Here is a 13002-nt window from a genome sequence, read left to right on the forward strand (position 1 = left end):
AAAAAAAAAAAAAAAAAAATACCATTTAAAAAGAATGGAAACAACCATAATGTCCTCAAATACTGACTGATAAATTACTGATTATCAAAAAAAGGAATATAATGTAGCCTTCAAAGATCATGTTTTACAAGAATATCTAAGGACATTCTATTTACTGTACATGAAAAAGAAAGACCTGTATTAACAATCTGACTCCATTTTACTATGTCTGTCTGCATTTATTTAACATGCAGATTTCATTAATCTCTTACTTTGTTCAGGGCACAATGATGAGAGCTGGGAAAACAGCAGTAAGCAATACAGTGCCTTCCTTCAAAGATCACTCGCACACATGCATGCCAAAAATTATAGGCAGAGCCAATCAGACTGCTAACGGTGATTATCTGGTTGGTGACATGTTGGTATCTTTATTTCAATTTTTGAACTCATCTATAGTTTCCAGAGTTTGATGGGGAGCATGTGTCAATTCATATTCAGACTAAAGCATAAACACGATTTTGTAACATGTCACTCAGTTTACTCTATGCAGAGATGAGGCGAGACCCTACCAAAATGAAAGTGGTTTCCTTAGGCAGCTTGAGAAAATCATTCTCATTATATCATAGCGTTCATGATAGTCTTCACAACATGCCACTAAGTCTCTAGACCAAGGAGGGAAACTAATAAGGAAGAGTGCACTATTTTCTGGCATTTCCATTTTGCAATTAAGAGAGGCATTATTTTAAAACTTAGTCAAACATTACCAGGGAGACTTGATAACAAAAATAGGAGAAACCTTCTATACCTACTGTATTACTAATTCTTAGCTGTTCAAAATTTGTACAAAAGAATTCAACATCTATTCAATAAAGTGCAACACTGTGTACTATCATTTTTAATTATGCTAAAAATTCCATTTAAAGATGTCACTAAATAGTTTAAATATGTTTATCATTGGAAAATCTTTTTTTATTCCATTAGGTTTCTAGGTGTAATGAATAATTCAAGAAAATCACTGTCAATTTTAAATTAACATCATATAAAATAAGCCTTCTACATCTTTATAAGCTTTACATGAAGAATAATGTATTATTGAATATACCTTTGGTAATGAGAAGGTTAATTTGTGTTACACCTTTATAGTTGAATAGAAGTTCAAGTTAATATTAAAATATTTGACAGTAGCTTCCTGCTGCTGCTTTTGTTGTGAATTAGGCCATGATTTTAATGGTCAAATTTTGCTACATACTTAAATAGATATCAAAATTATGCTACAGAGAAAATAACACTGAAATATCCAAGGAAATTTAAATTCCTACTGGCAATAGGCCATTTAACTAGGTAATTGATGTATGCCATTGTCTTCACGTTAGTGATTTTGGATTTGATAGGCAGAAAATAATCCGTATAATAGATCTTATTTGTAACATTCTAGTTTTTCTGTTTCATTCATTTTGAGCAAATGTAATTTGTGTACTTTGAATTTGTTTATTCCTTCATCTGAAATTCATTTGAAATTGTTTTTCAGAAGTAAAAAGGGATGAATTTGGAGCTTGGGAATGCTAAAGAAACTTACTGCAAGATAGCTTTAGACTTCAACAGCTTGAAATGTTGACTTTGTATCAGATGCATAATGTTTGAGTCTTGAGTGTGATGGAGACTGTTAGAATGCTAACTAGTAGCTATTTATATATCTTTAAAGAGCAACAACTTTTCATCTATATACATATATAGATAAATGTATATAGTATTTCTATGATGTATATAGTATCAAAAGACATTTATTTATTTATTTTTTAAGATGGTTTCACTCTGTCACCCAAGTTGGAGTGCAGTGGACGATCTTGGCTCACCAGAACTTCTGCTGCCTCCTGGGTTCAAGCAATTCTTTTGCCTCAGCCTTCCAAGTAGTTGGAATTACAGGCACCTGCCACCATGCCCAGCTAATGTTTGCATTTTTAGTAGAGACTGGGTTTCACCATGTTGACCAGGATGGTCTCGATCTCTTGACTTCGTGATCTGCCCACCTCGGCCTCCCAAAGTGCTGGGATTAAAGGTATGAGCCACCATACCTGGCCTATATACATATATTTTTATGACTTTTGTGAAAACTGCCATCTACATACTATATATTGCACTATATATACATGGTATTTATTGGAAAACCAGTATTCGTTCAAAAGCTAAAAACCAGAAATGAATTCAGATGAGTTTAGGGACCTTTGATTCCAAAGTTTCAGTCTCCATGAAAATTTTTTTAGGTAATAAATTTTACTAAATCATTACATGATTCATTTAAAAAGGTATTTTGTTCATTCATTCAATGTATGTGCATGAATATATGCTGTGTAATGATAATCTGTGATGCACTGATCCACTATGATTATCAAGAACATATTGAGCATCTCTATATCTGTGAGATTCTGGATAAGAAAGGAAACATCCATTATGCCAGGATGTTCTTGTAACAGAAAAGGCAGATGGACTCAAATATCTTATTGGCATTAACTGGCATTAACTTATCCTGTGATCTGCTATAAATGACTTCACATTCTTGGGCTACATTTTTTTAAACTCAAGTATACAGATGTTTCCCATCTTTTAAAGTATAATTAAACACCTTTCTTGTGTAATGAACCTTTATAAGAATTAAAGAAGATGCTCTTCTGAAGGATTACACTTGTTTTTAATAAAATTAATATAATGCATTTTCATTAAGGTCAGCAGAAAGCTCCTCTCAAGATTTTAGAAATCTTTATTTTCTTCTTTCAAATGCAAATATATTTGGCCTTTAAATTTCCTTGTAATTTAAATTAAAATAACAGGGATTATCTGCATCTTGTTTTAAATTGCGGACTGCTTTTCTCGTATATTTAGGTTGGTGCAAAAGTAATTGCAGTTTTTACCACTTTCAATGGCACCAACCTAATAATAGTACAAAGAAGCAAAATAAATATTTTATAGATGTGTATCATTATATTAGGAAAAAACACTTGTATTAAAAGGTTTGGTGTGCTTAATACAGATTTGATTTTAAATACGCAAATTCATGAGTATTCTAATTTAATTTGATGGTTGTTCATTGTCTTTTCAGTCATTCTTTATATATTTCTTACCACACAAGAAAATCAATGAGACATATCTCTGCCCCCTTAAAGTATGTATTTTGAATTTCTGATTCTCTCCAACAAGTCGCTCTCTTCTTTCATGACCTTTTCCCAGACAAGAGAGACTATTTGGTTAAAATGAATCAAATTAAAACTGTGAGAAACTGTAATAATCTTTTCCAATTCTTATTCATTGTTTAGGTGTCAAATTCCTCAGGTATTTGTCCTTGAAGTGGTTTTTTGTAACATGGAAACTTTAGTGAAGAAATCAATTGAGAACTTGTACAATTTTTCTCAAAATTATTAAAAAGAAGAGAAAGATGTATTCATGCAGTACAAGGGAAGCGGTCTCCATTTTTTTTTTAATTAATTTCACCAATGCAAATTACATACCTAAGACTCTTGGGGCAGCAGAGAAATTGATATTTATGAAAGTCTTCAGGGGCTGAAATGATTTTTAAATGTCAGCATACTAGTAATAAAATTTCCTCATTCTCCCTCTTCTTTAGATATCTGATGGAGGGGTGGGGGGCAATTTAGTCGAGTGTAGAGGGAAGCGTATTTGAGTTCTATTTTTTTAATGATTATACTTTTCCTGTAAGAAAGCAATAAAGAGTTTCAATAGAAGTTTAAAGGTTAAAGCCACTGCTAAGTCTGTTGACTTTCTTTTTGTCATTGTTACTATTTGTGGCAAACACTATTCGTTGACTGATCCGATGGCCATCCACAGCCCCTGCTATCTAGTGACATTTCAGCCAATGATGACTATGTAATACATTTCTGGGTCAGAGATAGAAGTGCTATCTGTGAGGTTTGCTTCCCTGATAAAAATGAGAGAGATTAAGCTGGCACCTAGCCCTAACCCTCTAACCTTCATGCCTTTCATTCGTTCCTGCTTTTTCCTGCTTGGAATGCAGAAGTTGGTAACCAGAGATACAGCATCGCTTTACAATCATGAAGCAGTAAGAATGCATACACAACCTTCACCCTGAAGATAAAGTATAAATGGTTTACTGTAGCCTGAATCCCTGATAGAGCCTTTGAGAAGCTGAACTAACTTCCCACCTCTGGACTTTTTGTTTCAAAAATGAAATCCTGCTTGCTTAAACTTTCTTTAAACTTACTTTTGTTTTCTGTTTTTGCAGCGGAATCCATTCCTAATCAATTCACAATTTAAAACTCTTCTGTTATCTGCCATCAAGGCTTCTGATGTACCATACACTGTACTGAATACTTTACATATAGTAATTGATATAATCCACATGACAGCCATGGGAAAAGTATTATTTTGTTACAGATAACATGCTGGCATACAGAATGGATGGACTCTGCATTTCTGTGGACTAGATGGATTTATCAAATGAAGAAACTGAAGCTCAGAAATATTAAGCAACTGTGTATAAGTAGTAAGTAGTAGCACTAGGATTCAAATGTGAGGTTTATTACCAAATTTCATGACTTTATGATTTTTGTGACTCATAAAAAGTTCATCTTTACTCATATTTGATTTATTGTGAGGCTGATATTCCTTTCAAATGCATTCATTATTATGTATTTCACCAACTGTTAGGACATTACTATTATTAAAAATGAAGCTTAACTTCATTTTTTCTTTCCTTTCTGTCATTTGTCATTCCTACGTTTGATTGACATACCTGAAAGTGACAGGGAGAATGGAACCAAGTTGGAAAACAGTCTTCAGGATATTATCCAAGAGAACTTCCCCAACCTAGCAAGACAGGCCAACATTCTAATTCAGGAAATACAGAGAACACCACAAAGATACTCTTTGAGGAGAGCAAACCCAAGACACATAATCATCAGATTCACCAAGGTTGAAATGAAGGAAAAAATGTTAAGGGCAGCTGAAGAGAAAGACCGGGTTACCCACAAAGGGAAGCCCATCAAACTAACAGTGGCTCTCTTTGCAGAAACCCTACAAGCCAAAAGAGTGGGGGCCATTTGTCAACATTCTTAAAGAAAAGAATTTCAACCCAGAATTTCATATTCAGCCAAACTAAGCTTCATAAGTGAAGGAGAAATAAAATCCTTTACATACCAGCAAATGCTAAGAGATTTCGTCACCACCAGGCCTGCCTTACAGGAGCTCCTGAAGGAAGCACCAAATATGGAAAGAAACAACCTATACCAGCCACTGCAAAAACATACCAACTTGTAACAACCCTCAACACTGTGAAGAAGCTGCGTTAACGGACAAAATAACCAGCTGGCATCATAATGAAAGGAACAGATTTACACATAGCAATATTAACCTTAAATGTAAATGGGCTAAATGCCCCAATTAAAAGACACAGATTGGCAAATTGGATAAAGAGTCAAGACCCATCAGTATGCTGTATTCAGGAAACCCATCTCACATGCAGAGACAGACATAGGCTCAAAATAAAGGGATGTAGAAATATTTACCAAGCAAATGGAAAGCAAAAAAAAAGGGGGGGGTGGGTTGCAATCCTACTCTGAATAAACAGATTTTAAACTAACAAAGATCAAAAGGACAAAGAAGGGCATTACATAATGGTAAAAGGATCAATGCAACAAGAACAGCTAATTATCCTAAATATATATGCACCCCATACAGGAGCACCCAGATTCATACAGCAAGTTCTTGGAGACCTGCAAAGCAACTTAGACTTCCACACAATAATAGTGGGAGATTTTAACACCCCACTGTCAATATTAGAACAATGAGACAGAAAATTAAGAAAGATATTCAGGACTTGAACTCAGTTCTGAACCAAGCAGACCTAATAGACATCTAAAGAACTCTCCACCCAAAATCAACAGAATATACATTCTTCTCAGTACCAATCACACTTACTTTAAAATTGAACACATTATTGGAAGTAAAAAAACTCCTCAGCAAATGCAAAAGAATGGAAATCATAACAAACAGTCTCTCAGACCACAGTGCAATCAAAGTGGAACTCAAGATTAAGAAACTTCCTCAAAATCATACAACTACATGGAAAATGAACAACCTGCTTCTGAATGACTGCTGGGTAAAAAAATTGAGGTAGAAATAAGTTCTCTGAAACCAATGAGAACAAAAATACAACATATGAGAATCTCTGGGACACAGCAAAAGCTGTGTTCTTTAGAAGGAAATTTATAACACTAAATGCCCACAAGAGAAAGCAGGAAAGATCTAAAATCAACACCTTAACATCACAATTAAAAGAACTAGAGAAGCAAGAGCAAACAAATTCAAAAGCTAGCAGAACACAAGAAATAAGATCAGAGCAGAACTGAAGGAGATAAAGACACAAAAAACCTTCAAAAAATTAATGAATCCAGTGTCTGGATTTTTGAAAAAAATCAACAAAATAGATAGACCGGTAGCCAGACTAATAAGAAAAGAGTGAAGAATCAAATTGATGCAATAAAAAGTGATAAAGGGGGGGATATCACCACTGATCCCACAGAAATACAAACTACCATAAAGGAATACCATAAACACCTACATGCAAATAAACTAGAAAATCTAGAAGAAATGGATAAATTCCTGGACACATACACCCTCCCAAATCTAAACCAGGAAGAAGTTGAATCCCTGAATAGACCAATAACAAGTTCTGAAGTCAAGGCAATAATTAATAGCCTACCAACCCAAAAAAGTCCAAGGCCAGACGGATTCACAGGCGAATTCTACTACAGGTACATAGAGGAGCTAGTCCATTCTGAAACTATTCCAAACAATAGTAAAAAAAAAAAGGGACACTTCCCTAATTCATTTTATGAGGCCAGTATCATCCTGATACCAAATTCTGGCAGAGACACAACAAAACAAGAAAATTTCAGGCCAGTATCCTTGATGAACATCAATGCAGACATCCTCAAATACTGGCAAAATAAATCCAGCAGCACATCAAAAGCTTATCCACCATGACCAAGTTGGCTTCATTCCTGGGATGCAAAGCTGGTTCAACATATGAAAAATCAGTAAATGTAATCCATCATATAAACCAAACCAATGACAAAACCACATGATTATCTTAATAGATGCAGAAAAGGCTTTTGATAAAATTCAACAGCCCTTCAACTAAAAACTCTTAATAAACTAGGTATTGATGGAACATATCTCAAAATAATAAGAGCTATTTATGACAGCTCACAGCCAAAATCATAATGAATGGACAAAAACTGGAAGCATTCCCTTTGAAAACTGGCACAAGACAAAGATGTCTTCTTTCACCACTCCTATTCCACATAGTATTGGAAGTTCTGGCCAGGGCAATCAGGCAAGAGAAAGAAATAAAGGGTCTTCAAATAGGAAGAAAGGAAGTCAAATTGTCTCTGTTTGCAGATGACATGATTGTATATTTAGAAAACCCCCATTGTCTCAGCCCAAAATCTCCTTAAGCTGATAAGCAACTTCAGCAAAGCTTCAGGATACAAAATCAATATGCAAAAATCACAAACATTCCTATACACAAATAATAGAGAACCAAAGCATGAGTGAACTCCCATTCACAATTGCTTTAAAAAGAATAAAATACCTAGGAATAAAACTTACAAGAGATGCGAAGAACCTCTTCACAAAGAACTACAAACTACTGTTCAAGGAAATGAGAGGACACAAACAAATGGAAAAACATATTCATGGATAGAAAGAATCATGAAAATGGCCATACTGCCCAAAGTAATTTATAGATTCAGTGCTATCCCCATCAAGGTATCATTGACTTTCTTCACAGAATTCGAAAAAAAAAAAAAAACTACTTTAAGTTTCATATGGAACAAAAAAAAGAGCCTGCATAGCCAAAATAATCCTAAGCAAAAAGGACAAAGCTGGAGGCATCACGCTACCTGACTTCAAATTATACTACAAGTCTACAGCAATCAAAACAGCATGGTACTAGTACCAAAACAGATATATAGACCAATGGAACAGAATGGAGGCCTCAGAAATATGACCATACATCAACAACCATCTGATCTTTGACAAACCTGACAAAAACAAGCAATGGGGAAAGGATTTCCTATTTAATAAATGGTGTTGGGAAAACCGGCTGTCCATATGCAGTAAACTGAAACTGGACCCCTTCCTTACAACTTATACAAAAATTAACTCAAGATGGATTAAAGATGTAAATGTAAAACCTAAAACCATAAAAATCCTAGAAGAAAACCTAAGCAATACTATTTGGGACATAGGCATGGAAAAGACTTAATGGCAAAGGGCTAATATCCAGAATCTATAAAAAACTTAAACAAATTTACAAGAAAAAGGAAATCCCATCAAAAAGTGGGCAAAGGATATGAACAGACACTTCTCAAAAGAAGACATTTATGTGGCCAACAAACATGAAAAAAAAAAAAAAAGCTTATCACCAGTCATTAGAGAAATGTAAATCAAAACCACAATGAGATATCATCTCATGCCAGTTAGAATGGTGATCATTAAAAAGTCAGGAAACAGCAGATGCTGGAGAGGATGTGGAGAAACAGGAACACTTTTACACTGTTGGTGGGAGTGTAAATTAGTTCAACCGTTGTGGAAGACAGTGTGGCAATTCCTCAAGAATCTAGAATGAGAAATGCTATTTCACCTAGCAATCCCATTGCTGGATATATACCCAAAGGATTATAGATCATTCTGCTGTAAAGACACATGCACACGTGTGTTTATTGCAGTACTGTTCACAATAGCAAAGACTTGGATCAACGCAAATAAAATGTGGCACATATATACCATGGAATACTATGCAGCCATGAAAAGGATGAGTTCATGTCCTTTGCAGGGACATGGATAAAGCTGGAAACCATCATTTTCAGCAAACTAACACAGGAACAGAAAACCAAACACCACATGTTCTCACTCATAAGTGGGAGTTGAACAATGAGAACACATGGACACAGGGAGGGGTAAATCACACACCGAGTCCTGTCAGGGGTTGGGGGGCTAGAGGAGGGATAGCATTAGGATAAATACCTAATAGTGATGCTGGATCGATGGATGCAGCAAACCACCATGCACGTGTATACCTATGTAACAAACCTGTACGTTCTGCACAGGCACCCCAGAACTTAAAGTATAATAATAAAAGCATGACATTATCTTTGGTCACAATGACCTCTCCAACTTTTCCTATGTCATTAGACTGAACACCTTCAAGATTTAGGGTCAACCTCTCTGTTACAAATACTGCACCACCAGTAGTAATAGCCATATCTTTAAGCTGGTTCTTTCTATTCTTACCAAATCCTGGAGCCTTGACAGCCACAACCTGAAGACAAACATTTAGCCTATTCAAGACAAGTGTACTTAGAGTTTCTCCACCAACGTCTTCAGCAATTATGACCAAAGGCTTACAGTGAACATTTGCAATTTCAAGAACAGGTACAATGTACTTGACACTAGAAATTTTCTTTTCACTCAACAGAACATAGACATCCTGGAATTCACATTTCTGACATTTTGGTGGGTTAATAAAGTGTGGATAAATGTAGCCTCGATCAAACTTCATGCCGTCAATAATTTATAATTCATCATTGAGTGTTTTTCCATCCTTTACTGTGATGACAACCTTTCTTCCAACCTTTTTTATTGCTTCAGAGATGATATTGCCAATTTCTTTGCCTCCATTTGCAGAAATTGTAGCAACCTGCACAATTTCTTCAGGGGTGGTCACAGGTTTAGATTGACTTTTAAGTTCAGCAATCACAGCATCAACAGCATTATAGCTCTCCTGATTTCCACTGGATTAGCACCTTTGCTTATCTTCTCAAAACCTTCCTTGGCAAAGAGCCTACAAGTACACTAGCAATGGTAGTGTCATCCCCATCCTCTTCATTTGTGCTAGTGGCAACATCTTGAACAAGTTTAGCTCCAGCATTTTTATATTTATCCTTTAAGTTAATCGAGTTTTCAACAGTCACGGCATCTTTTGTTACTTTGGGACTTCCCCAGCTCTGCTCAGTAATCACTCTTTTTCCCTTTGGGCCCATTGTAATGGCTACAACATCAGCTGAAAGATCTACACCTTGAAGCACTAAGGCTCAGGCATTTGCGGCAAATTTTACATCTTTGGCATAAGCCTGAGTGAGATGAGGAGCCAGCACCCTGGACAGCGGTCTCTCCTGGGAAAAGACTGTGGGTAAGTAACCAAAACATTTCTGTGGGATGGCTGCAGGGCCCGCAGCGAGGCAGGTAGTTGGCGGAGAATGAGGTAGAGTGCAGGGCCGAGATTTCTTAACTCATGAATAAGTCAAACCTGATTGATTAGTTTCCAAACGGTGTAACAAGGATAGATGAATAGGTTTGAATTTTATTATCACCCCGTGCCCCAGTTATAAACAAATCTGGTACCAACCTGAAAAAACTTTAAAAAAAAAAAATCTATTTTGGTGTGAGATGTGAAGTAAAATTGTACAACTTTCCCAGCTCATTAGAATGCCCCCACCCTCATTTGCAAAAACAAACAAATTCTGCGCTGCACACTTTGTCCATAACTAAACTTTCGTTCCTTTCTATTGATCTCTTATGATAAAGAATATCTCTTTCATAACCAAAGTCAACATCATAATTAATAATTACAGAAAGCATTACTGTTTTGTTTAAGAAAAATACCACAATACATAATTCTTCTTTAGCTACTTAAAATTCTGGAGGATATAATAAATGCATTAGTTATGTAGCAGATCCATTAGTATATGTGTAGGGACAGAAAACACAAAATTAAAATGTTTGCAATTTCTATGATGTTAGAAAACCCAACATCATATTAGAATTAATGAAAAGCAACTCAGTGAATTGGCAGAACAAAATTTAATTAAATCATCAGCTTTTTAAATATCAGTGAGTCTGGATACTGTTTTGGGATTATAATTTATGTTTGTTCTATGTTTTTATTCCTTTATCTTTCTTCTGCCCCTGCTCACAATTTAAGTAGGTCTCAGTTCTGTATTTCATTTCCACAGGGAAGATTTGGCTAAGCAGCAGGCAAAAATGCCATATAAGATGTTCTGGCTTTCTTTTGTCCACAGACATTTAAATAATACTGAGAAGAATTTGGAGGGCTTATGGGAAAGGTAAAACGGAGATGTGGGGTGTGTGGTAGAGTCCAAATAGATGCACATAGTTAAGATATCGCAGGTCTACATATAGGAAGTTATAGTCGGGCTTCTTACCCTTTTTATGTGTTCTGCATGGGAGTTGAGGATGAAGATCTTAAAAATGCCCATGTCACACCAGCTCCCTAAGAAATGGAGCAGGCCAGTGGCTTATGATGCTGCCGTGAGGCTATCGTGCACCAGAAGGATGTGAGTTCTTTACCCCCTTTTAGACACATTTCTGCCACATTTTCATGAACTGCTTTTGAAGACCTAAGAGAAGCTCATAGAATAAGGCTATGTGAATTTTGCTGTCTACTTAAACAGTTATTAATGTAACTACTTAAATATTTAAGTCCTATAGGATAACAAAAAGAATCAGAGAAAGAGTAAAATTGGAATATTTTAACTGTACTAGACAATCTACAATGCAATATTTTTTCTTCAGTTTTATACTTAGAAAATTTTAAATAAAAACTAGCGCTTCTTATAGTTAGTATTTCAATTAAGAGCCCATATTCATTAAACATGTAGATAAAGGAGAATGGGGCTTCTTTATTTCTCATGAGTAAGCTCGAGTGGGTCTATGAAACTTTGTGTGTTTTTCTCCCATTTATAAATGTCAACTTTGAGATATTGGTTAACTTAGAAGCTATTATAAGCACTTGCATATTTTTACTGCAATTTTCTGGACTGCCTGCAATGCTTCTATTAACAGCCTTAGGCAAACTCTTCTAAAACACATATATGTCAGGCCATGTCAGTTCATTTATTGAATCATGTAGTAATAAACATAAATTTTAGCACCATCTATGTAAAAGTCATTATGTGATTGATTCTATAATAAAACTACAATGTTAATGATACATATCTCATAATCCATTTAGGTAAATAAAATGTAACCTTTTAGGAAGGGAAAAGATGACCATATTATATAATAATTTTTCCAGTCTCCTTCAATCTGGTATCTGTGCAATTGCTTCAGTTCAGTTATTCCATCACTGACTCACTGAAAAAGCTGTGGTTTGCCTCTGGAGATTCCTTGTATTTAATTACCTGTAAACCAACCATCTGTTTAACATGCAAGAATTACATTCAAACTTCAAGATCATTACATTCAAACTTAAGAAAATTGTCCTACTTTGTTGTCATTTTAATCTCTTTTGGTGAGTAGGTTAATTCATTTGGCCATTAATCTAAAATTTATGTTTGAACTGCTTGAATCTATAGATCATCTTTTTGTTTTTGCTCTGGGTCTATCCCATCTGTGATATACAATTCCTATAATTCTCTAGTTTTCTTTTTATATACATCTATATGTACATATATATGTATACATATATATAACATATGGTTATATATGTGTGTGTGTGTATATATATATATGTATAACTCTATATATATGTGTATGTATATAAATACTTATACAATTCAGTGTGATGAAAACAACATTGACCTTAAAAAACAGTGTTATTGACCCTCCATGAATAGAGTGCAATTGTTTAGGACCTGCACAAAAAGAAAAAACACTCTCAGTATTTACAACAAGGAATTTAATGTAGGAATGGGTTAGGTGGGTGATGGAAGAAACTGAGATGCTAACTAGATGGCAGTGAGGCTCTCTAAACATTGGCCCCCACAAAGCTTCCTCCAGAGGTAGGCAGAAGGAATAAAGGAGACAACCCATGGCCTTGGGCTACCACGAAGGCTGGTGCCTCATGGGTTTTATGGCAGCTGGTAGGCCCTAATGTGATGGTAGCTACTACCAAAGGCAGAAAGTGAAATATTTTGACTTCTCCCTTCCCCCTGCCTCTAATCTGCTGATGGCAATTGGGGCCTGGAA

The 13002-nt window shown here is 35.3% G+C and overlaps 1 pseudogene; it reads right to left on the reverse strand.

Annotated features, from left to right (window-relative positions):
- Positions 1 to 3575: 3575 nt before the first annotated feature.
- LOC108295390 lies at positions 3576 to 11291 on the reverse strand (annotated as a pseudogene).
- Between the last annotated feature and the right edge of the window lie 1711 nt (positions 11292 to 13002).

This window comes from Cebus imitator, unplaced genomic scaffold (assembly GCF_001604975.1).
Source record: "Cebus imitator isolate Cc_AM_T3 unplaced genomic scaffold, Cebus_imitator-1.0 Scaffold636, whole genome shotgun sequence".
NCBI lineage: Eukaryota > Metazoa > Chordata > Mammalia > Primates > Cebidae > Cebus > Cebus imitator.